The sequence below is a fragment of the Ceratotherium simum genome, chromosome 31 (genome assembly GCF_057802395.1).
Source record: "Ceratotherium simum simum isolate JZ-2026a chromosome 31, ASM5780239v1, whole genome shotgun sequence".
Classification (NCBI taxonomy): domain Eukaryota; kingdom Metazoa; phylum Chordata; class Mammalia; order Perissodactyla; family Rhinocerotidae; genus Ceratotherium; species Ceratotherium simum.
In genome coordinates, this window is record NC_141930.1 from 10,346,836 (window position 1) to 10,373,000 (window position 26,165).

The window sequence follows — 26,165 nt, forward strand, 5'->3', positions numbered from 1 at the left end:
CTTCAGTCCTTGCCAAATCACATTTTTGCATGACCAGGACAAGATCAGAACGCACCACTCCTTCTGTTCTTGTGGTACCGTGCAGCAGTAATAAATGAAAGAGCAATGATATTTAGATGGATGAGTTGTGTGCCAGGAAGAGAAAACTACCAAACAGGACCTAAAGCGATCCCCTGTCTTCACATGCTTGATTTCATTCCTTAATTAGAGCCATTAATCAATAGGTATGAGATATGAGGCTTTAGAAAGGCTTGATGACACGACACCTTGCCACCTGTCAAAATTACAGCTTTCTGTTCATGCACCATCCCTCAAATAGTTATTTTCTGCAAGCTTGGCTGCATTCCACAATTCATTATTTACTATCTAGTTCTATCCCAGTGCGATGTCAGAAGATAACCCATTGATGATAAGTAGTGTTTTACATTGAATGGTTAATACGTGTGTGTGTATGCGCATGCATGTGTGTGTATACATACATACTCTCACACTTCTTGTTTTGTAGTTAAAATTTTCAAATATATGATCATTGTCCCTGGTTGGCACATTTGCGCTATATTAAAACAATATTTTGCTACTGCATAAAGCTTTTATTTTAAAAAACATTATTTTTTAAGTTAAAGAAGGAGAACATTTCTTATTTAAAGAAAAAATAAATCTAACAGTATTCATTATAAAAAACTTTACCCGTTATTATATAACGTTATTGAAAGATGGCAAAAGGGCAAATGGGAAAATACTTAGGTGTACCTAAAAAGTGGAAGATCATTTCAAGTTAAAAGTATTTCTGAAGGTGATAACAACATAGTGAAAATGATACGTAGAAGGGTATTTTTTCTGTTGGAAACTTTTTTTAAAAAAAAATAGGTCAGTGTTCAAAACCCATGCCAGTTTGCCCTAAAACGTAATCTCCGTCAAAATAACTATAAAACGGACTGTTTCATACAAACTTTCCCAGAATCCTGTGGAGAGATACAGAAGGTGCAGCTCTGCTTTTCACTCAGAATAGAACTGTGACCCTCAATTAATTTTCCTAGAGAATACCGACAACCATCAGATAGCTCTCAATCACAAATGACCTTGGCATAATTTAAACCTCAAATGAAAGAGTAGAAAAAGACTACATTTTAGTAGCCATTCCTTGTGTCATCCAATCCCCATATGCTATTTAGTATAATTGCATTCTATTCAGTATTATTACAATTATTCCTATCCTCTGAATGTCATGACAGCGGCCCCTCTAATTGATACTGTGCCTGAAACAAATACCTTTTTTGTATTAACTATCTTAAAATAACCATGACTTTATCTCATATTTGGAAATTTGGACAACAGTTAATTTAAAACTAATCTTGTGTATAGACATTGCATAGTAAATGATGATTGTTTCAAAAGAGAAATATTACATCATATACAAAGACAATCATCCCCCGAATTATTGACCTGCTGCATACTATCTTCTGTAATGTTGTTGATCTCTTCAATGTTTCAAGACTATTGCCCAGATTGGCTGAAGTGACATACTTTGAGTTATAACAGAAGCAGTATACACAGTAAACAAAGTAAACCATAGAGGCAAAAGATGAAAATATGAATTAGGAAAGTATTTGCACATACTATTGATGACATGTGATCATTGATGATTTAAGAAATTAATTCACTTGTTCAATTTACTTATTCTGCTCACTTAGATTTCTCTTTAACTATGCAAATATACCTGACACATGAAATACTGTTATGTGCAGTATGGGAATCAGTGGGGGAAAATCAAAGCATTATTGTACAACTTGAGACATTTTATCAGTGGAAAAGTTACGTGGGTTACTAGCAAATTTCAAGGTAAATTGTATTCTATAGCCCCCCAATATTGCTACCTATTATTTTCAAAGATTTTTTACATATATGGTTGAATTTTCAAAAAATCTCTGAAAGTTGACACATGAAATACACTGTACGTATGAAATAAGTATATGTATTGTACATCTATCTCTGAACTGCTGGTATATAACCTAGTAATTTACATATATAAAGACAATCTTGACATCAGTATCCATCAGTGGTCAACAATGTAGTAGAAAGCCTGTAATAATTCTGTTTTGAATTTAGTGTTTGCTTATTTAAGAGCATTAGAGTTTGCCATCACAACTAATTGGGGCTTATTGATTTTTATGAAGTTATAATTGTATTCACTTTTTTTTTGTTTCTCTAAAATTTGACAAGTTTGGAACCATATTATGATAATTAATGAGTAAACAGTTAAGTGGAATTAAATGTGACATGCTGGATTCATTTAGTCTTCTAAATTGTTGATCATTAGCTAACATTTTCTAGGCAAACCCTGGTTTAAAATAGCATTGTGAAAATTATGTTCCTTAGTACTCTAATCTCAGAATATTCCACCAAAAAAAAAAAAAGAAGTTCAAACTCATAAAAATTTCGGATTCATTATAAATGACACTCTATACTACTTTTTTCTTAGTGATTCCCTAGTGTTTTTATGTATTAAATATTCGGAGCAGAGTTACAGTTAAAAAATAAAAACTATTTAACTTTAAGCCATTATTAATCAACTATTTCACTTCAAATGCCTTTTTTGGAAAAGCACTTTTCAGCAGTCCTTAGAACTAGTTTTTCAATAGAAGACTCTTTGGGAAGCACTAAGCTTCAAGACTAATGAAAAAGAAGAAATAAGAGTTAAGGACGTGAAGATAGTCCAGCTTTCTGGTGAAAAGAATATGGATGAATCAAGCAGACTTAAATGTTAATTTTAACTCTGTATCTAACTAATGATGGAAGAAAGTATTTAACCTCTCTGAAGCTCAGTGTCCTCATTTGAAATTATAACCGTTCTTAACCCTTTGTCTTATTATAACAATTAGATTAGATATAATGAAGTTAAGCACCAAATCTCTATCAGGAGATCCTCTTAGAATTTTTTTTTTAAGCAGCTCTAAATTACCATTAGTTTTTTCAGCAATGCAATGCAAATGCCCACTGAGATATTAGATTCCGTCCCCTCTAGTGGAAGATCCTTGGACTATGTGACTTGTGGAGCCACACCGGACACGCCATGACCTCCTTCTTGTCGCAATTCGCACTCCATATTCTATCTCCTTATACCACAGTAGGTGAAAAAGATGACCTATAAAAGCTCTTGGCAAGATTCCTTTAGCTATTCGGGGTCTTTTGTTGTTTCATATAAATTTTAGGATTCTTTCTTCTATTTCTGTGAAAACTGTTGTTGGAACTCTGATAGGGATTGCATTGAATCTATAGATGGCTTTAGGAAGTATGGACATCTTAGCTATGTTAATTCTTCCAATCCAAAAGCATGGAATATCTTTCCATTTCTTTGTGCCTTCTTCAATTTCTTTCAGCAATGTTTTATAGTTTTCGGTGTACAGATTTTTCATCTCTTTGGTTAAGTTTATTCCTGGGTATTTTATTCTTTTTGTTGCAATTGTAAATGGGATTGTATTCTTAATTTCTCTTTCTGCTACTTCGTTGTTAGTGTATAGAAATGCAACTGATTTTTGTATGTTGATTTTGTATCCTGCAACTTTACCGTATTCGTTTATTACTTCTAAAAGTTTTCTGGTGGATTCTTTAGGGTTTTCTATATATAAAATCATGTCATCTGCAAATAGTGAGAGTTTCACTTCTTCCTTTCCAATTTGGATCCCTTTTATTTCTTTTTCTTGCCTGATTGCTCTGGCTAGGACTTCCAGTATTATGTTAAATAGGAGTGGTGACAGTGGGCATCCTTGTCTGAATAGCCAAGACTTGGAAGCAACCTAAGTGCCCATCAAGGGACCAATGGATATATACACAATGGAATACTACTCAGCCATAAGAAACGATGAAATCCAGCCATTTCTGACAACATGGATGGACATTGAGGGTGTTATGCAAAGTGAAATAAGTCAGAGGGAGAAGGTCAAATACCGTATGATTTCCTTCATTAAGTAGTAGATAATAACAACAATAAGCAAACACATAGAGACAGAGATTGGATTGGTGGTTACCAGAGGGGAAGTGGGGAGGGAGGAGGGCGAAAGGGATAATTCGGCACATGTGTGTGGTGATGGGTTGTAATTAGTATTTGGGTGGTGAACATGATGTAATCTATGCAGAAATAGAAGTACAATGATGTACACCTGAAATTTATGCATTGTTATAAACCAATGTTACTGCAATAAACAAAAAAATAAAATAAAATAAATTAAAAAAAATAAAATTCATGGAGAACAGGAAAAAAAAAAAAAAAGCTCTTGACAGGAAGTTAGTATAGACCTAGAATCACAGGTTTGGGGAATTTGAGATTATCTCAATTCTAAAATGTGTCCTAAGGCACACAAGCTGGACCTGGATACCAATGGAGCATCATGCCATAGGACACTAGCACCGTGATTACTCATCACACTCACCTTTATAGATCGAGTCACTTGTGCCTTCTAAAATTCTTGGCACATTGTGTCACTGAAGTGATCTTAAAGGGCATTTGCAGTGTATTCTGCAGTAGCTTAAGCAATATTTCGCAATTAAATGATGGTCCCTTTTTTTGGAAGCAACATTTCTCAACAAAGTTGCATATAACTTTAATTGTTTATAATCAATTTTTTAAAGAGAATAAGACATTTTTTCCCCAAAAGGAAGAAAAAATATTGCTTATATAATTGCTGAGCTGTGGAACAAAATAAAAGTGTGAGAGAGTCTGGGAGGAGGTTGAAGATACCCCAAGAGTTAAAACTACATTCCTTTCACTTAATAATTTTATGTTGTAATAATAAAAAAATATACATTTTACTTATTAATATTGTTAATTATCTGTCTACTCTCTCAAGAATACAAGCTCAGTGAGGGCAATTTTTTGTTTTTAGTCACCACTATACTTCCAGGACTTAAAACAATACCTGACATATCACAGGGGTTGAGTAAATACTTGTTGAATAAATTAATCCAGAAGATCATAAATGAGGACATGTCAAATACGATTATTTGTAAAGACTACCAAAAAAAATCCTATATATTTCCTGTAAAAAAAGTTTCAATGGCTAGAGAGAGTAATAAAATTATCATAAACTGTATTTTAGGAAATCAAAATAAATACGTTTAGAATTCCATGAGAATTAAAAGCTGCTCTTCAAAAATGATTTCTTAGGAAAATATTTGTAAAATCTCTCTGTCATCATCAAAAATTTCTGTATGCCATTCATAAGAACCCTTCCTAGGCTTAAATGAATTGAAATTGAAATTTTAATTTTAAAATTTATGGGAAACTTTCACAAAATATGGAAAAGAAAGTAGCAGTAATGCACCATTGGACACTTGAAAAAAAATATGATGAGTAATAAAAAGTGTTGTGACTTTACACCTGGAGAAATAAATGTAAAGATATCATTAGCCCCGAGAGTAAAGGAAAGAGGAGATGAATTTAGATATGAACACAATTATCAATAACATATATAAATGGAAACAAAAGAAACTATAATATACTTAACAAGAATTGATAAAGGACATGAACTAGGGGCCCAGCCTCACACATCTACTTTGAATTCTATGAACAATAGCGTGTGGAAAATTTCACATAGTTCAAGGGCCTTACCCCAGATATCAGTTCCCAGGCTTCTATATCCCTGTGCTAAAGAGTAAAGCATTATGGGGGGCGGAGTCAAGATGGCGGCGTAGGCAGACTCTGAACTCACCTCCTCCCGTGGACACAGCCAATTTACAACTACTCGTGGAAAAATTACCCCTGAGACAGAACTGAAAACTGGATAAGAGGAACTCCTGCAACAACGGACAATCCTAACTGGGGTGGAAGAGGCAGAGACTCCCTTCTGGAGAGGAAAAACGCCGCCTTCACAAGCCGCCAGCGTCACGGCCGCCGGGAGCAGCTCACAGGTACGCAGCCTCCCGGGAGGCGCGGGGCCCTGAGCCGGGGAGCGCCCCCGCTGTGGGCATTTTGTGGACCCAGCACAATTGAGACCAGCGGCATAATATCTGACTTTGCCTGCTACTAAAGCATTGGGTAGCACCCCCAGAAAACCCGGTTCACAAAGAAACTAAAACTGGCTCTTAAAGGGCCCGCGCACAAACTCACCCGTTCCAGAAAGCATCCTAAAATCACCAGAAAGAAAGGTGCACAGTGCTTCGGTGACAAGAGACTCACCTAATAGGCCCTGAGTGCATCTCGGTGAGGGGTGAGACCTCTCCAGGGACTGGGACATTGGCGGCGGCCAGTGTTGTGGCCTGGTGTGAGCGTGCTGACACAGACGCCATTGGAGTTCTCCCTGAGACCTGCTAGCACAGGGTCTGCTCCACCCGCTAGAGCACCGATTTAATCCAGCTCAGCCAGGGCAGGCAGCCCACCCTAGAGACTAGCCCCACCCAACAACAAGCCCTCAGGCAACTTGTGGGCCTGCATAGATTGGTGATTGGATTCTCTGCAGCCTGGCAACTGAGCTGACTTGAGTGGGGCAGGGTGTGCACAAGGAGCGGGTGGAGAGTGTGGGGCGGTGGCAGAGTGTGTGGGGCTCCCGCCATGGAGAGACTGGGTCCACTTGGGGAGGTCGGGGTGCTCACACGGGGCAGGACTGTGTTGACTGTGTGTGTGGACCTGTGGGCGGCAGGGCTTCTCAGCCACAGAAGACTTGTACTTCTCCAAGACCCACATAGGAGGTTTGCTCCACCTTCCAAAACCTGAACAATTGGGTGCTCCTGTGCCTGAGGCCAGCCCCACCCAGCTGCAATCCTCAGAGAGCTGACAAGAGACCTAATAGGCTAGAGGCTTACAGCAATTGTAAGGTCCTGAGCCTAACAACGTGCCTGCCACGGTGGGGGCCTACTCACTTAAAAGAAATACTGCAACACAAATGTGGTATTAGAACTTGCAGCCAACTGTGCTGGGGCTCCCCACAGCTGATAAAGAGACTGAAGGGCCCACAACAACTACAAGCAGCTGAGCATTACAACAGCTGGCCAGGAGCATAACTCAGCCTCCCTGGGCGCCTACAGGGAGAGCAAACAGGCCACAGCAGAAGGATACACGTAGCCCACATAGGGGTCACCCCTGGAACATTGAGAACTGAGGGAAGCACACTGGAAGCCTCCTAAGCCATCACTTACATAAGGTCACCTATCCAAGAGCAGGAGACGTAGCTGACCTACCTAATACGTAGACACAGCACAGGGAAAGAGGCAAAATGAAGAGGCAAAAGAATACATTCCAAGTAAGGGAACAGGACAAAACCCCAGAAAAGGAACTTAGTGAAACAGAAATGAGCAACCTACCCGACAGAGAGTTCAAACTAAGAGTGTTAAGGATGCTCACTGATCTGGGGAGAAGAATAGATGGACTCAGTGAGAATGTCAACAAAGAAATGGAAGATATAAAAAGAACCAATCAGAAATGAAGAATACAATACTGGAAATGAAAAACTCATTAGAGGGACTCAAAAGCAGAGTAGAGGATACAGAAGAACGGATCTGTGAGCTGGAAGAAAGACTAGAAGAAATTACCCAAGGTGAACAGGTAAAAGAGAAAAGAATTAAAAAGAGTGAGGACAGTCTAAGGGACCTCTGGGACAACATCAAGCGCACTAACATCCGTGTTATAGGTGTCCCGGAAGGAGAAGAGCGAGACAAGGGGGCAGAGAATCTATTTCAAGAAATAATAGATGAAAACTTCCCTAACCTAAGGAAGGAAACAGACATCCAGGTACAGGAGGCACAGAGAGCCCCAAACAAGATAAACCCAAAGAGGCCCACACCAAGACACATCATAATCAAAATGTCCAGAATTAAAGATAAAGAGAGAATCCTAAAAACCGCAAGAGAATGTCAAGTTACATACAAAGGAAACCCCATAAGGCTATCAGCTGACTTCTCAGCAGAAACCTTACAGGCTAGAAGAGAATGGCATGATATATTTAAAGTGCTAAAAGGAAAAAACTTACAGCCAAGAATACTCTACCCAGCAAGGTTATCGTTCAAAATGGAAGGAGAGATCAAAATTTTCCCAGATAAGCAAAAATTAAAGGAGTTTGTCACCAAGAAACCAGTGTTACAAGAAATGTTAAAGGGACTGATTTAAGGGGAAAAGAGAAGACCACAAATAGGAAAAATTATCTATTTCCACGATTAGAACGTAATGTATACAAATGCACAAAAAAGAGGTTGGATATGATATCAAAAACATAAAAGGAGGGAGGAGGGTAGTTAAAGAGTACAGCTTTCAGACAGAGGTCAAACTAAAGTGACCATCAATTCTGTATAGAAGAAGTAAGGAACAGAGAAGGACTACTAAAACACTGAGGAAAAAAAAAAAAAGTTAAAAAATGGCAGTAAGTACATACTTATCAATAGCTACTTTAAACGTCAATGGACTAAATGCTCCAATTAAAAGGCATAGGGTGGCTGACTGGAGAAAAACAAGACCCATATATATGCTGCATACAAGAGACACACTTCAGACCTAAAGACACTCACAAACTGAAAGTGAAGGGATGGAAAAAGATACTCCACGCAAATGGCAATGAAAAGAAAGCTGGGGTAGCAGTACTCATATCAGACAAAATAGACTTTAAAACAAAAACTGTAAAACGAGACAAAGAAGGGCATTACATAATGATCAAGGGAACAATCCAACAAGAGGATATAACACTTGTAAATATCTACGCACCCAATGTAGGTGCACCTAAATATATAAAGCAATTATTAACAGACATAAAAACAGAAATAGACAGTAACACAATAATAGTAGGGGACTTTAACACTCCACTTACACCAACGGATAGATCATCCAAACAGAAGATCAATAAGGAAACATTGGCCTTAAACGACACACTAGAACAGATGGACCTAGTAGATATATACAGAGCATTCCATCCAAAAACCGAAGAATACACGTTCTTTTCAAATGCACATGGAACGTTCTCCAGGATTGATCACATATTAGGCCACAAAACAAGTCTCCATAAATTTAAGAAGATTGAAATAATACCAAGCATCTTTTCTGACCACAAAGGTATGAAACTAGAAATCAACTATAGGAAGAAAATCAGAAAAGCCACAAATACATGGAGATTAAACAAAATGCTACTGAACAACGACTGGGTTAATGAAGAAATCAAAGAAGAAATCAAAAAATACCTGGAGACAAATGAAAATGAAAATACGACATGCCAGAATTTATGGGATACAGCAAAAGCGGTTCTAAGAGAGAAGTTTATAGCAATACAGGCCTATCTCAACAAACAAGAAAAATCTCAAATAAACAATCTAACAATGCACCTAAAGGAACTGGAAAAAGAAGAACAAACAAAGCCCAAAATCAGTAGAAGAAGGGAAATAATAAAAATCAGAGCAGAAATAGATGAAATAGAGACCGAAAATAGAAAAAATTAATAAAACCAAGAGCTGGTTCTTTGAAAAGATCAACAAAATAGACAAACCTTTAGCTAGACTCACCAAGAAAAAAAGAGAGAAGGCACAAATAAGTAAAATCAGAAATGAAAGAGGAGTGGTTACAACAGACACCTCAGAAATACAAAAGATTATAAGAGAATACTATGAAAAACTATATGCCAACCAATTCGACAATCTGGAAGAAATGGATAAATTCTTAGAATCATACAACCTTCCAAAACTGGATCAAGAAGAAGTAGAGAATTTGAATAGACCAATCACCAGTAAGGAGATCGAAACATAATCACAAACCTCCCCAAAAATAAAAGTCCAGGACCAGACGGCTTCCCTGGTGAATTCTACCAAACATTCAAAGAAGACTTAATACCTATCCTTCTCAAACTCTTCCAAAAATTGAGGAGGGGGAAGCTCCTAACTCATTCTACGAAGCTGACATTACCCTGATACCAAAACCAGACAAGGACAACACACAAAAAGAAAATTACAGGCCAATATCACTGATGAACATCGATGCAAAAATCCTCAACAAAATACTAGCAAATCGCATACAACAATACGTTAAAAAGATTATACACCATGATCAAGTGGGATTTATTCCAGATATGCAGGGATGGTTTAACATTCGCAAATCAATCAACGTAATACACCACATTAATAAAATGAAGAACAAAAATCACATGATCATCTCAATAGATGCAGAGAAAGCATTTGACAAGATCCAGCATCCATTTATGATAAAAACTCTGAATAAAATGGGGATAGAAGGAAAGTACCTCAACATAATAAAGACCATATATGAGAAACCCACAGCTAATATCATCCTCAATGGTGAAAAACTGAAAGCTATCCCTCTAAGAACAGGAACCAGACAAGGATGCCCACTGTCACCACTCCTATTTAACATAGTATTGGAAGTCCTAGCCAGAGCAATCAGGCAAGAGAAAGAAATAAAAGGGATCCAAATTGGAAAGGAAGAAGTGAAACTGTCACTATTTGCAGATGACATGATTTTATATATAGAAAACCCTAAAGAATCCACCAGAAAACTTTTAGAAGTAAAAAACGAATATGGGAAAGTTGCAGGATACAAAATCAACATACAAAAATCAGTTGCATTTCTGTACACTAACAACGAAGTAGCAGAAAGAGAAATTAAGAATACCATCCCATTTACAATTGCAACAAAAAGAATAAAATACCTAGGAATAAACTTAACCAAAGAGGTGAAAGATCTGTACACCGAAAACTATAAAACATTGCTGAAAGAAATTGAAGAAGACACAAAGAAATGGAAAGATATTCCGTGCTCTTGGATTGGAAGAATTAACATAGTTAAGATGTCCATACTTCCTAAAGCCATCTATAGATTCAATGCAATCCCTATCAAAGTTCCAACAACATTTTTCACAGAAATAGAACAAAGAATCCTAAAATTTATATGGAACAACAAAAGACCCCGAATAGGTAAAGGAATCCTGAGAAAAAAGAACAAAGCTGGAGGTATCACACTCCCTGATTTCAAAATATACTACAAAGCTATAGTAACCAAAACAGCATGGTACTGGCACAAAAACAGACACACAGATCAATGGAATAGAATCAAAAGCCCAGAAATAAACCCACACATCTATGGACAGCTAATCTTTGACAAAGGAGCCAAGAACATACAATGGGGAAAAGAAAGTCTCTTCAACAAATGGTGTTGGGAAAACTGGATAGCCATATGCAAAAAAATGAAAGTAGACCCTTACCTTACACCATACACAAAAATTAACTCCAAATGGATTAAAGACTTGAATGTAAGACCTGAAACTGTGAAAGTTCTAGAAGAAAACATAGGCAGTACGCTCTTCGACATCAGTCTTAGCAACATCTTTTCAAACACCACATCTGACCGGGCAAGAGAAACAATAGAAAAAATAAACAAATGGGACTACATCAAACTAAAAAGCTTCTGCACAGCAAAGGAAACCATCAACAAAACGAAAAGACAACCTAACAATTGGGAGAAGATATTTGCAAACCATACATCTGATAAGGGCTTAATCTCCAAAATATATAGAGAACTCATGCATCTCAACAACAAAAAAACTACCAACCCAATTAAAAAATGGGCAAAAGACCTGAACAGACATTTCTCCAAAGAAGATATACAGATGGCCAACAGACACATGAAAAGATGTTCAAAATCACTAACTATCAGGGAAATGCAAATCAAAACTACAATGAGATATCACCTCACGCCCGTCAGAATGGCTATAATTAACAAGACAGGAAACAACATGTGTTGGAGAGGTTGTGGAGAGAAGGGAACTCTCATACACTGCTGGTGGGAGTGCAAACTGGTGCAGCCACTATGGAAAACAGTATGGAGATTCCTCAAAAAATCAAGGATAGAACTACCATATGATCCAGCTATTCCACTGTTGGGTATTTATCCAAAGAACTTGAAAACACCAATTTGCAAAGGTACATGCACCCCTGTGTTCATTGCAGCCTTATTCACGATAGCCAAGACTTGGAAGCAACCTAAGTGCCCATCAAGGGACGAATGGATAAAAAAGCTGTGGTATATATACACAATGGAATACTACTCAGCCATAAGAAACGATGAAATCCAGCCATTTGTGACAACATGGATGGACATTGAGGGCATGATGCAAAGTGAAATAAGTCAGAGGGAGAAGGTCAAATACCGTATGATTTCCTTCATTAAGTAGTAGATAATAACAACAATAAACAAACACATAGGGACAGAGATTGGATTGGTGGTTACCAGAGGGGAAGGGGGGAGGGAGGGAGGAGGGTGAAAGGGATAATTGGGTACATGTGTGTGGTGATGGGTTGTAATTAGTATTTTGGTGGTGAACATGATGTAATCTATGCAGAAATAGAAGTACAATGATGTACACCTGAAATTTTTACAATGTTATAAACCAATGTTACTGCAATAAACAAAAAATTAAAAAAGAAAAAAAAAAAAAGAGTAAAGCATTATCACAGATATAAAATAATCCCCATCTGTGTGCATGCCAGTAAATCTGGTAATTTGGCAAAGATTTGCATTCCTTAAACACCATGTGTAAAATTTTTCTGAACCAGTGCAGGTAATATTATTCCCTAATGTACAGTAATAGATATTATCTTAATTCTATATTTTTCATTCATTCGTTCATTCAATTAAAAACGTTTTCGGCACCGGTATTATGCTAGTTACTGGGGCTAAAGAGATGAACAAAATATATTTATCTGCCTCAAGAGATTCACAATTGAGAAATATGAAAATATAACCAAAAAACTGACATTACAATTGGATAAACACTATGGCTTTTAACAGATTGTTTTTCATTACACGTGGACTGAAGCTCAAAGCACAATAACAAAAATATTATTTCTGTTTTATGTATTTAAGTCATCATTGTGAAATTCCCTTTTCCAAGGTCTGATTAACCCTGGTAGTCAGGTAAGATATGCATAAGAAATAAGCTTTTTAACAGCAAAACTGGAACTTATTTTATCGTTACCATAATTATTATCAGAACACAGAAAATATTTTAACTCCATAAGTACATTTAATTTAATCTTTTAATACAAGCAGTTACAGTTGAAAATCTTCAAAGTCTTTTATATTGCTCCAAATAAAACACATGGCAGCTCTCCCCAATTCAACAGGAAAAGGCCTGTTTCTGAGAAAGCATTCGAGTATATATTTTATTTGCACAACATACTTATTCAGGGCTTGTACGCTAGGTAAATCTACAGACCTTTTTGCTATAAAAAGTTATGCAAGAAATATATATCCCTGATATTCCCTAGGGAGAGACTTCAAAAGCATTACTTTCAAATAGGGATAGAATTTCCAAAGAAATTCTTCATACCCCTGATTTTAAGCTAGACATCTGCTGGAAGAGAGAAATTTGAATTTTTTGGGAAATAAGTGAAAACAAATTCTGTATCTGATGAATATTGCTGAGTACTCAAACATAGATACCTTTCATAAACAAGTCATCTGCAACAGTAAAAATACTTTAGATTTACACAGCCCTTTCTTCTGAAGAATTCATTTAACGCTAAGCTGGAAAATGCTAAGGAAAGCAATGTTATACTTAAAAAAATATGTAGAAAGATGAAAATAAAACTGGCTGTGTCTACCTAGCAAGACAATAGACTATTTTAAGTCAGGAGTTAAAACAATCAAGCAACAAATTTTACTGATTAAATTCAGGGAATTGACCAGTTGTTTGAGACAAATGAATCAACAAGTTTTTAGAATCATCTACATAGATCAACAGATTATTTTTGAATAAGTAATGAGGGCACTAATTGAAAATTTTAGCATTTTAAAAGATGTTATTTCAGAGAAAAAAATACAATTTGCTTCTTTAGATATGAAAATAAAATTATTCAATAGCAATATTTACCTGAAAGTATAGAAGACAATCATCACATCACAAACAGTAATAGGAACCATTATTGATAAATTTCTGATTGATAATATTGAGACTTTTTAAAATTCTTTTTTCCATTGATCACATTTGTATTGAGTTTCTTCTTTGCATCAAGCAAGATACTGGGCTCTGGAGGAAATCCATGGTGAACTACGACACCAAAAAAAGATTTCTTCCTTTACAGAGTCTTGGTCAGTAAGAGTATTCTTCTTTGTAAAATTTGTTGCTTGAAAATCAAATCAATTTTTCCCCCAACTTGAAATTTAAGGAAGAATAATACTGACAAAAAATTACATAGTTATTTCTCAACCCTCTATAACTCTAGTTTTCTGAGGCTCTTTAATTTTATATATATGAAAATATATTTAATATATTTATATTTATAAATACACACATATAAAATATATTTATAAATATTATGTGTAAATTTATATATTTTATGTAATATATACAAAATATATTTTATATAAAATTACACTGCAATACCCAAAGGAAGAATAAAATTGGCCCAGTAAAAGCCTCTGAGAAAAATGCTATTTTGTTAACTTATGCTTGGTAATTTTCACCCCAATAGGGCTGTGTTTAGCACAGACTCTCCTGAAAGCAGAGCCTGAGGCGAGGATTAAAATTCTGATCCTTTATTTGTGCAAGTCAAGGTCCACGAGGATGGAAAAAAAGTGGAAGTGAGGCAAAGGTGCAAAGCATGATGATGTTACTGCACTGACGATCATGTCAAGAAGTGCCACTAAAAGACATAGCAGGTTGTTCAGAGTTGTGATAGTCTGATACACTGAGAGTCACAAGTTATCCTGAAGCTTCTATGACATCTCTTGATGAATCTACACAATGAAGACCAATGTGTAATACTAGGTTAGGGAGACTTTCAACAAAACTGGGCTTCTCGACCCAGGTAAATGTTGCTTCCTAGACACAAAGTAACTAAACTACTTATTTAGTGACTTTATTTGGTACCTAGACCCTCCACACAACTATGCTTATTTTCAAGCATCAAAATTATGTATAGATTTCAGCAAAAATCAGAATATATTTTTGTTAGTCTTGTCTTCAAATCCATTATGGATTTTTCATATGCACAATAAGAAATGTTTCTGTGCTGCATTCTAGTGTTTTTAAAGATTTTATTTATTTATTTTTTATTTATTTTTTCCCCCAAAGCCCCAGTAGATAGTTGTGTGTCATAGCTGCACATCCTTCTAGTTGCTGTATGTGGGACGCGGCCTCAGCATGGCCGGAGAAGCAGCGCGCCGGTGGGAGCCCGGGATCCGAACTCGGGTCGCCAGCAGTGGAGCGCGCTCACTTAACCACCAAGCCACGGGGCCGGCCCCATTCTAGTGTTTTTAATCACTGTTTTTGTTAGTTATTGGCATTGCTATCACTCCTTTTCTTGAATTTTCTGTGTCTGTGTGAGAAGATTAGCTCTGAACTAACACCTGTTGCCAATCCTCCTCTTTTATGCTGAGGAAGATTGGCCCTGGGCTGACATCCATGCCCATCTTCGTCTACGTTATGGGGGACACCACCACAGCGTGGCTTGATGAGTGGTGTGTAGGTTTTCATCCAGGGTCCGAACCTGTGAACGCTGGGCCACCAGAAGCAGAGTGCACGAACCTAACCACTATGCTACAGGGCTGGCCCCAGAAATTTTTATTCTCTTAAAAAAGGATTTTTCTTCATTCAGTGAATATTCTTTGATTTCTCTAAACACTGAGCAACCTTATACGTTTCAACTAGGGAGCCTAATGTCACTTATCACACCTCCTAGAAAACTTCATTCAGCCTTCAACAAGGCAATATTAGGCATAAGTTTTCACTTTACATCTATTAAAGGTTATGCATTTCTTACTTTTGTTTGACAATTTTTTTTAATTGAGAATGGATGAATAAAATGCTGACAACCAGTGGAGTCAGGAAATAGCCTTATCATCTTATGTTTATTAAAGTTTTTTTTTAAAATTGCAGTAACTAATTTAATCTATTTGTGTTTATACTGATTCCATAATCCTAGTAAGTGGAAGTATATTCTGACTTCCATTTATAAATAAGCCTAACAGGCCACACTCCAAGAAAAAACATTTTCAAGGAAAGAAATAGGGCAGGAATTGTTTTTGGGACAATTTTCAGTATTTAGAGTTACAAAATACAGTTGAATTTGCTAGCAACATACTTGAAATAGACTTAGGTCTAAAAATGGCCATTGCCAGTGTATTAAAAAATACTAACTCAATTATAAAAAAAATTTGCTTTGGATATCACTAGGCATCTGAATAAATAAAAATCTGATATAATGCCTTAAAGAACATATTTAATTTTGTTCCATTCAAATAACAAGAACAAAAGACTATGCATGTGCATTAAATCTATAGAAAAAAAATTAGATAAACATGGAAATGTTATGAGGAAAACTTGAATATGATAAAAATTCTAGAAATATATAGAATAGATTTAAAAGTTAAGAAATCTAAATTCTAGTCCTGACTCTGTCCCAAACCAGTTGTGGGACCTTTAGTAAAGCTAATATTCTTCCTGATTTTAAAATTCTTTATCTATGCTCCAAATCAGAGTTGAAATAGATACCACAAAGCCCCAGGCTACTACCCTGCAACTATGGTAGATGCTGCACATGGATCCCACCCGTCTTCTCCACTGTGCCCAACAGGTACCACATCCGTTCTCATCCTACCATTTCAAGCAGTTCCTAGCAACTAGTGGACTCTGGCAAGAGAGAGGAAATAATTTTGGCATCTTTTAATTAGATAATCTCTAGCAGCTCTAGTATTTCTTAATTCTAGCTGTCAGTTCTTTGTCTATACATTGCATAATTAATTGTTCTTTAACAAAATGTAACCAAATTCTGGTTTTCTGTGAGTGCAACTGCAGACTATCCTGTGTACTGCTCACATTCAGAAACAGAGAGCTATTCCATCCAGCAACTAAGGCCTAAGGGAGAAATCAAGCAGCTATTTCAATTAATGATTGTTGAAAATTAATTCCATTTGAGTGACTTAAGTATCACAGAGGCAGAATAAACCAGAGTTAGAAGGTCAAGGTATCTGGATTAAAACCCTATCCTCTCATCTTTATCCAAGCTGAAGCATTCATTCAACAAATATGTTTAAAGTCCAAGCACTCTGCTAGATGGTGGTACAGTGTTAAATAAAACTGACATGATCTCTGGTTTTATGGAGCTCACCACAGTCTAGTGTAGGAGTAGGAGAATATACATATATATAATACATAATTATAAGTTTATAAGATGAATTAAATTATTTCATTAGTAGAGGCACATAATGAAATATATGTTAAGAAAATGGATATCTAAGCTAAGACCTGAAGAATAAATGGAAGCTAAACTAGAACTAGAGTTGGTACTCTGAGAAGGAAAGAAGAGCACAATCTTTAAATATATTTTGTAAGAAGGCGAAATATGACCTGGTAAAGGACTACTTTGACAGATAAAGGAGATAAAGTTTGGCATTGAATTTCTGCCTTTGCTCCAAAGTGGATGGAGGCGCCATTGACCAAAATGGATAAAGAGAAGGGAAAGATTTGGAGGAAAACTTAAGAGTTCAACTTTTGGAATTAGAAGTTTATAATTCCAATAAAACTTTCAAGAGATAATGCCAAGTAGGAACTTGATATAAAGGTCTGGCAATTAGAAAAGGAGTCCAGGATAGATACTTAAATTTGGGAACCATCAGCACGTGTATGGTATTTAAAACCAAGGGAATGGATGAGATTGCTTAGGGAGAGAATTCTGCATGAGAATTTATAAGAGCTATGTGTGAGTCTTGAGTCTAGTGATTTTTATAGAAACTTTTCCCTCAAAGTACTGTCCGTGAAATAATAGCATCAGTATTACTCGAAAGTTAGTTTGTTAGAAATGCAGTGTCTCAGGACCCACTCCAGACCTATTGACTCATAGCTTGCGTTTAGAAGACCCCTGACGATAAATATGTTAAACTTTGAGACACTCTTGAGTAAAGAGAAGGGGTTAGCAAAGGAAACTGAGAAAGAAAAAAAAACAAGACAAACCAGGAAAATATGGTGTCACAGAGGCCACAAGAAGAGACTGCATGAAAACTTAAAGAGTAATCAATAGTGTGCAATGCTGTTGGGAGGACACATAAGATGACAGGAAAAGTGCGCCTTGAATTACAGCTTGGGGTTTGATAATGATATTAGCCAGAGCAATTTTGATGGAGCAATGCAAGTGGAAGCCAAGAATTTAGTTAGTTGAAAAATGAATGGAAAGTGATGAAATGGAAACAACCACATGTAGACAACTCTTTCAAGAAGTTTGCCCTAGAAGGAGAGTGGGGAGAGGTCAAGAAATGAAGGGAATTGAGAGGGTGATGAGGGAGTCAAATTGGATGATATTAACATAAACAATGATAGATGATAGGTAATGTTTGAATGTTAATGAGAATAATCAATTATAAAAGAAAAATTTTGAAGGTAACAAGAGGTGGACAAATCGAAGGAGCTCAGTGTTGACAAAGGGGGAAAGCAAAGAAGTCAAAGCAAGTGTGCAGAGTTTGTCTTTGATAGGCAAGAAGGTTTCCTTCATTGTTAAAGGAATAAAGGAGACGATGAGTACAGATGACCTTAAGCTTGGAGATGTGGTGGAGGGACGACGAGGGATTACTCATCTAATGGTTTCTGACACGAGAGAAGGTCATTTGCTTGAAGAGGAGGTGGGGAGGGGTGTCAAATATTTGAGAACAGGCAATATTTTTATTCTCACTAGATAAAAATATTATTTTATTTTGTTCATAACAATCCTTCCAGATAGGTTATTTTATTACCCCAATTTTACAGATAATAGAATTCAGGTCCAGTAAATGAAAAAGCTTGGATACAAACCCAGCAAACTTATTTCAGATTCACTCTTTGTCAACAACAAAAACATGTTTTTGTGAAGAGAGAGAGAATTTATTAGAGAAATATAAGAATGCTCGGTAATGAAGAGTTTTAATGACTGCCATTGCCCAGATTGTACGATCACCAGTAAAACACTGCCCTTACACGCACACAAAAATGACGTAATTTCACTCTGACTCACTTTTTTTCTTCACATTGAATGTACTATTATGGACCTTTAGGGCGGCCTAATAATAATTAATAATAGCAAAATTAATTAACCTTTGTGTAACAGTTCATAAAACATTTCAACATACATTATTTTACTATATATTACCCCATAATATTTAATAATTTAGTATATTTTCTTATAAAAATGAGGTTTTTTAAAGATTTTTTTGATGTTGGGTCAGAAGTAAATGTTACTCGGACAATTTTTCTCTCATAACATTGTTGTATGGTTAAATCAGATAGATTAGGGGCTGGCCTGGTGGTGTAGTGGTTAAGTTTGCCTGCTCCACTGTGGCAGACTGGGGTTTTTGGGTTCACATCCCCAGCGTGGACCTACATAGTGCTCCTCAAGCCATCCCACATACAAAATAGATGAAGATGGGCACAGATGTTAGATCAGGAACAATCTTCCTCAAGCAAAAAAAAAAGAGGAAGATTGGCAACAGATGTTAGCTCAGGGCCAATCTTCCCCACCAAAAAAAATAAAATTAGATAAATTATATGAAAGCATGTTATTCAAAGGAAAACTTTTACACTCCATTACAGAGGATGAAAAAAAAAGATCAAGTTCAAGGAATGAATGCCATTGCAATTTTAAAAACTGTGAGCAGAGCCCTAACTTATCATTCAATGGATTTTGATGAAAGTTATGTTTTACAGTTGATATCAACTACTAGGTTTGACCATAAATAATCGGTAAAATGGAAGTGTCTCATTGGTTGTAAGCATATTTTTGAGATGACTGGGATAATTTGACTCTGACACGATTCTGTGAAATGAGAGACTTCCTTAGGAAACTATTCAATACACGAGAAACACAATATGTCCTGAGAAACCTTAGAACATTTTCAGAAGAGTACTCTACACAGCGCTTTGTAAATGTGGCCAGAACAGTAGAAGATTTGAGAGATACCACCATAGGGTTTGGTAACAGCCAAAGTACAATTGAGAAAAGATTGCATGTCAAGATGCAAGAAGGAATCACAACAGCCAGGAGTGAGGACACAAAGGATAAAAGGGTCAGACACCTAAAAAACAAACAGTGATTGCCAACTCTGTAAGAAAAATCCTGAGGGCCAAGGGCAGTAACAACAAATGAGCAAACAAACAATTCATCTTTGTCAAAAGGCCAAACCATATACTCAGTAAAACAGGCTCCGGCCAAATCTGCAGAGAATACTATCTCCTGGGAGTTCAGATGATCCTGGCCTATGAAATATTTCTACAAAATAACAGGAAAAGTGAGAAGCTGATAAAAAATAAATGACTAAAATTCAGCAAGATAAAATATACCCACTCCATCCAAAGAGTTTAACCTCCTCATATCCTTTTACTTTTGCACTATACCTTAGGATAAACTAACTTGTATTTTTAGCTACAGATTTTTTTTTTTTTTTTCGTTTTTGGTAAATGTGTGGTGAATCCTGATGGGGATAACCCTGTACAGGCACCATTCTAAATGAGATGTTATTTGCCAAGGACACCAGAATCGGGAGTTAACTGCCAATTGTTCTAACTTAAAAGGGTTCTTTGAGGAGGAGACTTTGGAAGATGGCAGCATAGAAGGATCCTGAACTCGCCTCCTTCCATGGGCACAACAAATCTACAACTACCTGTGGGACAATTTCTTCTGAGGGAGATCTGGAAACTGGATGAAAAGAACCTCCATAACAAGGGACAACCCTGAGAGGGTTGGAAGAGGCAGAGATCACATCTTAGATGAAGGGCTTCGTGCTGGGGAGCGACCTCAAGGGTTCGGAGCTTTTCCAAAAGGAGCAGGGGATTCAAACTCCACGTTAGACAGCTCAGCCCTTAGATACAGTAAAGGAGAGACAAGATCCCAAAACACTTGAAAACCAATGGGGAATAGGCACAGGAAATCTATAGAACCTCAGGGAAAGGAAAACCTGCTCTTAAAGGGCCCATGCACAGACTCACTCAACCTGGAAACCAGTACAAAAACAACAGATAGAAAGTTGCATAGTCCATTGGTAAAACATACTCACTTACTAACCTTGGAGCACATCCCAGAGAAGCAGGAGGCAGCTGAGCCCACCCCCAGGGACTGAGACACTGGTGACAGCCATTACTGTGACCTAGTTCAGCTGTACTGTTACAGACACTGGCAGGAATTGGAATCCTTACTCTGGCCTATTAGCCCAGGGACCTGCCCCACCCACCAGTGAGCTCACAGCCGACTTGCACTGCTGGGCCTGACAAACAACCACAGAGGGGATCTGCCCCACCTACCAATTGTTTAAAATGGCTGCACACTGCCAGGCTGGGTACCTGGCCCACCCACCAACACACCAGAGGAAGCTTTGCACCACAGGGCCACATAGCCAGTTCACATTGGAGGCCTGCCCCACCCAAGAGCAAACTGGCAACAACCAATAGCCCTACACTAGGAAGCTAGCCTCACCAGAAGCCTGCCCTACCCACCAGCACATCTAAAACAGCCAAGCATTGCTAGGTCATGCAGCCAGCCATACTGGGGCCTGACTTGCTCACCAGCAAACTTGCAGTAGTTGTGTGTTACCAGACCTCACAGCCAGCCATGCCTGGGCCTTGTCCCACCCAATAACATGCCTGTTTCAGGAGCACATGGCAGGGCCTCACAACCAGCCAGCCTAGGGGTCAGCCCAGCCTATCTATGTGCCCTCAGCAATAGTAGCCCTGCCACAACAGAAGGGCACACAGAGGGGACATCCCTGGAGTATCTGGCATGGGTAAAAAGAGGGGAGCATGCTGCTGGACCCCATTAGACATCTCCTACATGAGGCCACATTTCCAAGATAGGGAGACATAGCTAATCTGCCCAATATATTGAAATAAGTACAGAGAAGTAGGCAAAATGAGGAGACAAAGGAATATGTTCCAAATAAAAGAATGAGACAAATCTTCAGAAAAAGAACTAAACGAAACAGATACAAACAATCTACCTAAGAAAGAGTACAAACTAATGGCCATAAGGATGATCACTGAACTGGGAAGAAGAATAGATAAACACAGTGAGAATTTCAACAAAGAACTGGAAAATATAAAAAAGAACCAATCAGAGCTGAAGAATACAATAATGGAAATGAAAAATTCACTAGAAAGAATCAACAGCAGAGTAGATGACACAGAAGAATGGATCCCTGATCTGGACTACAGAACGCAGGAAATCACTAAGCTGAACAGAAAAAGAAAAAAGAACTAAAAGAACATAGACAGTCTAAGGGACTTCTGGGACAACATTAAGCATAATAACATTCACATCATACATGTCCCAGAAGGAGAAGAGAGAGACAAAAGGACAGAGAACATATCTGAAGAAATAATAGCTGAAAACTTCCCTAACCTAAGGAAGGAAACACAAATTCAGGTATAGGAAGCACAGAGAGTACCAAACAAGGTGAACCCAAAGAGGCCCACACGAAGACACATTATAATTAAAATGTCCAGAATTAAAGATAAAGAGAGAAACCTAAAAGATGCAAAAGAAAGGCAAGAAGTGACATACAAAGAAAACCCCATAAGGGGGGTTCTCAGCAGAGGCTAGAAGGGAGTGGCATGATATATTCAAAGTGCTGAAAGGGAAAAACCTACAGCCAAGAGTACCGTAGCCTGTAAGGTTATCACACAGAATGGAGGGAGAGATAAAGAGTTTTCCAGAGAAGCAAAGACCAAAGGAGTTCATCATCACTAAACCAGCCTTACAAAAAATGTTTAATAGACTGATTTAAGTGGAAAAGAAAAGACCACAAATAGGAATAAGAAAATTATCAAAGAAAAAACATCACTGGTAAAGGCAAATATACAGTAAAGGTAGTGGATCAACCACCTATAAAGCTAGTATGAAGGTCAAAAGACAAAAGTACTAAAATCATCTACATCTAAGATAAGAGGTTAAGGGATACATAAAATTAAAAGAGGTAAACTATGATATCAAAACCATAAAACATTGAGGGGGAGTAAAAGTATAGGGCTTTTAGTAAGAGATCAAACTTAAGAGACCAACAATTTAATATAGATTGCTATTTAAATAGGTTATTATATATAAACCTCATGGTAACCACAAACCAAAAACCTATAATAAACATGAAAAAAATAAAGACAAAGAAACTCAAACATAAAACTAAAGAAAGTCATCAAATCACAAGGGAAGAGAGCAAGTGAAGAAGAAAGGAACAGAGAAGAATTCAAAAACATCTAGAAAAAAAGTAACTAAATGGCAATAAGTGCATACCTATCAATAGTTACTTTAAATGTAAATGCACTATATGCTCCAATAAAAAGACATAGAGTGGCTGAATGGATTAAAAAAAGAAGACCCATATAAATGCTGCATACAGAAGACACACTTCAGACCTAAAGACACTGAAAGTAAAGGGATGGGAAAAGATATTCCATGCAAATGGAAACAAAAAGTAAGCTGGAGTAGCAATACTTATATCTGACAGAATAAACTTTAAAACAAAAACTGTAACAAGAGACAAAGAAGGGCATTATATAATTATATAATGATAAAGGGAACAATCCAACAAGAGGATATAACACTTGTAAATATCTATGCACCCGAGATAGGAGCACCTAAATACATAATGCAATTATTAACAGACATATAAGGAAAAATTGACAATAACACAATAATAGTAGAGAATTTTAACACTCCACTTACATCAATGGATAGACCATCCAGACAGAAGATCAATAAGGGAGCATTGGCCTTAAATGACACATTAGACCAGATGGACTTAATAGATATATACAAAACATTCCATCCCAAAATTGCAGAATACACATTCTTTTCGAATGTACATGGAACATCTCCAAGATAGGTCACATATTAGGCCACAAAACAAGTCTCAAAAAATTTAAGAAGATTGAAATAATGTCAGTCATCTTTTTTGACCACAATGGTATGAAATTAGGAATAAACTACAAGAAGAAAACTGGAAAAGTCACAAATACGTGGAGATTAAACAAAATGCTACTGAACAATTATTAGGTCAATGATTAAATCAAAGAGAAATAAAAAATTACCTGGAGATAAGTGGAAATGAAAACATGACATACCAAAATCTATGGGATACAGCAAGAGTAGGACTAAGAGGGAAGATTACAGAAATACAGGCCTACCTCAAGAAACAAGAAAAATCTCAACAGTTTAACATTATACCTAAAGGAATCAGAAAATAAAAGAACAACTGAAGCCTCAAATCAGTAAAAGAAGTAAACAATTAAAATCAGAGTGGGAATCAATGAAATAGAGACAAAAAGAATATAGGAAAGATCGATGAAACTAAGAACTGTTTCTTTGACAAGATAAAATTAATGACAAACATTTAGCAGGACTCACCAGGAAAAAAAGAGAGAAAGCTCAAATAAATAAAATCATAAATGAAAGAGGAGAAAGTACAATGGATAACACAGAAATACAAAGGATTATAGGAGAATACTATTAAAAGCTATTCACCAACAAATTGGGTAAAATAGAAGAAATGGGTAAATTCTTAGAATCATACAACCTTCCAAAACTGAATCAAGAAGAAATAGGGAATATGAACAGACTAATCACTAGTAAGGAGATTGAAACACTAATCAAAAACCTTCCAAAAAACAAAAGTCCAGGACCAGATGGCTTCTCCAGTGAATTCTATCAAAAATTCAAAGATTTAATACCTATCATTCTCAAATTCTTCCAAAAAGTTGAACAGGAGGGGATGCTTCCTAACTCATTCTATAAGACCAACATTACCCTGATACCAAAACTTGACAAGGACAATATAAAAAAAGAAAATTGGAAGCCAATATTACTGATGAACATAGATACAAAAACCCTCAACAAAATATTAGCAAATCAGATCCAACTATATATTAAAAGGATCATACACCATGATCCAGAGAGATTTATTCCAGGGATGCAAGGATGGTTCAATATACGCAAATCAATCAACATAATACACCACATTAACTAAATTAAGAATAAAAAATCACTTGATCTCACTAGACGCAGTGAAATAAGTGGACAAGATTCAGCATCCATTTATGACAAAAACTGACTATAATGGGAACAGAAGGAAAGGACCTCAATGTAACAAAGGCCATATATGACAAACCCACAACTAACATCATGCTCGATGTTGAAAAACTGAAACATATCCCTCTAAGAGCAGTAACAAGACAAGATTGCCCACTTTCACAACTCCTATTCAACATAGTATTGGAAGTCCTAGCAAGAGCAATGAGGAAAGAAAAAGAAAAAAAGGGATCCAAATTGGAAAGGAAGAAGACGAGCTGTCACTATTTGCAGATGCCAAGATTTTATATAGAGAAAACCCTAAAGAATCCCCTCAAAACTATTAGAAATAATAAACAAATACAGCAAAGTTGCAGAGCACAAAACCAACATACAAAAATCAGTTGAGTTTCTATACACTAACAAAGGAATAGCAGAAAGAGAACTCAAGAATACAATCCCATTTACAATCACAACAAACATAATAAAATACCTGGGAATAAATTTAACCAAGGAATTCAAAGACCTGTACACTGAAAACTATAAAACATTGTTGAAAGAAATCAAAGAAAACAAGAAGAAATGGAAAGATATTCGGTTCTCATGGATTGGAAGAATTAACATAATTAAAAAGCCCATACTTCCTAAAGCAATCTACAGATTCAATGCAATCCCTATCAAAGCCCTGACAACATTTTTCACAGAAATAGAACAAAGAATCCTAAAATTTATATGGAACAATGAAAGACCCCAAAGAGCAAAGGAATCCTGAGAAAAAAGAACAAAGCTGGAGATATCACACTCTCTGATTTCAAAACATACTACAAAGCTTAATAGTCAAAACAGTATGGTTTTGACACAAAAACAGGCACACAGATCAATGGGACAGAATTGAGAGAAATAAACCCGCACATCTATGGAAAGCTAGTTTTCTACAAAGGAGCCAAGAACATACAATGGAGAAAGGAAAGTCTCTTCGATAAGTGATGTTGGGAAAACTGGATTGCCACATGCAAAGGAATGAAAGTAGACCATTATCTCACACTATACACAAAAATTAACTCAAAATGGATCAAAGACTGGAATGTAAGACCTAAAACCTTAAAACTTCTAGAAGAAAACATAAGCAGTATGCTCTTTGACATCAGTTTCAGCAGTATCTTTTTGAATAT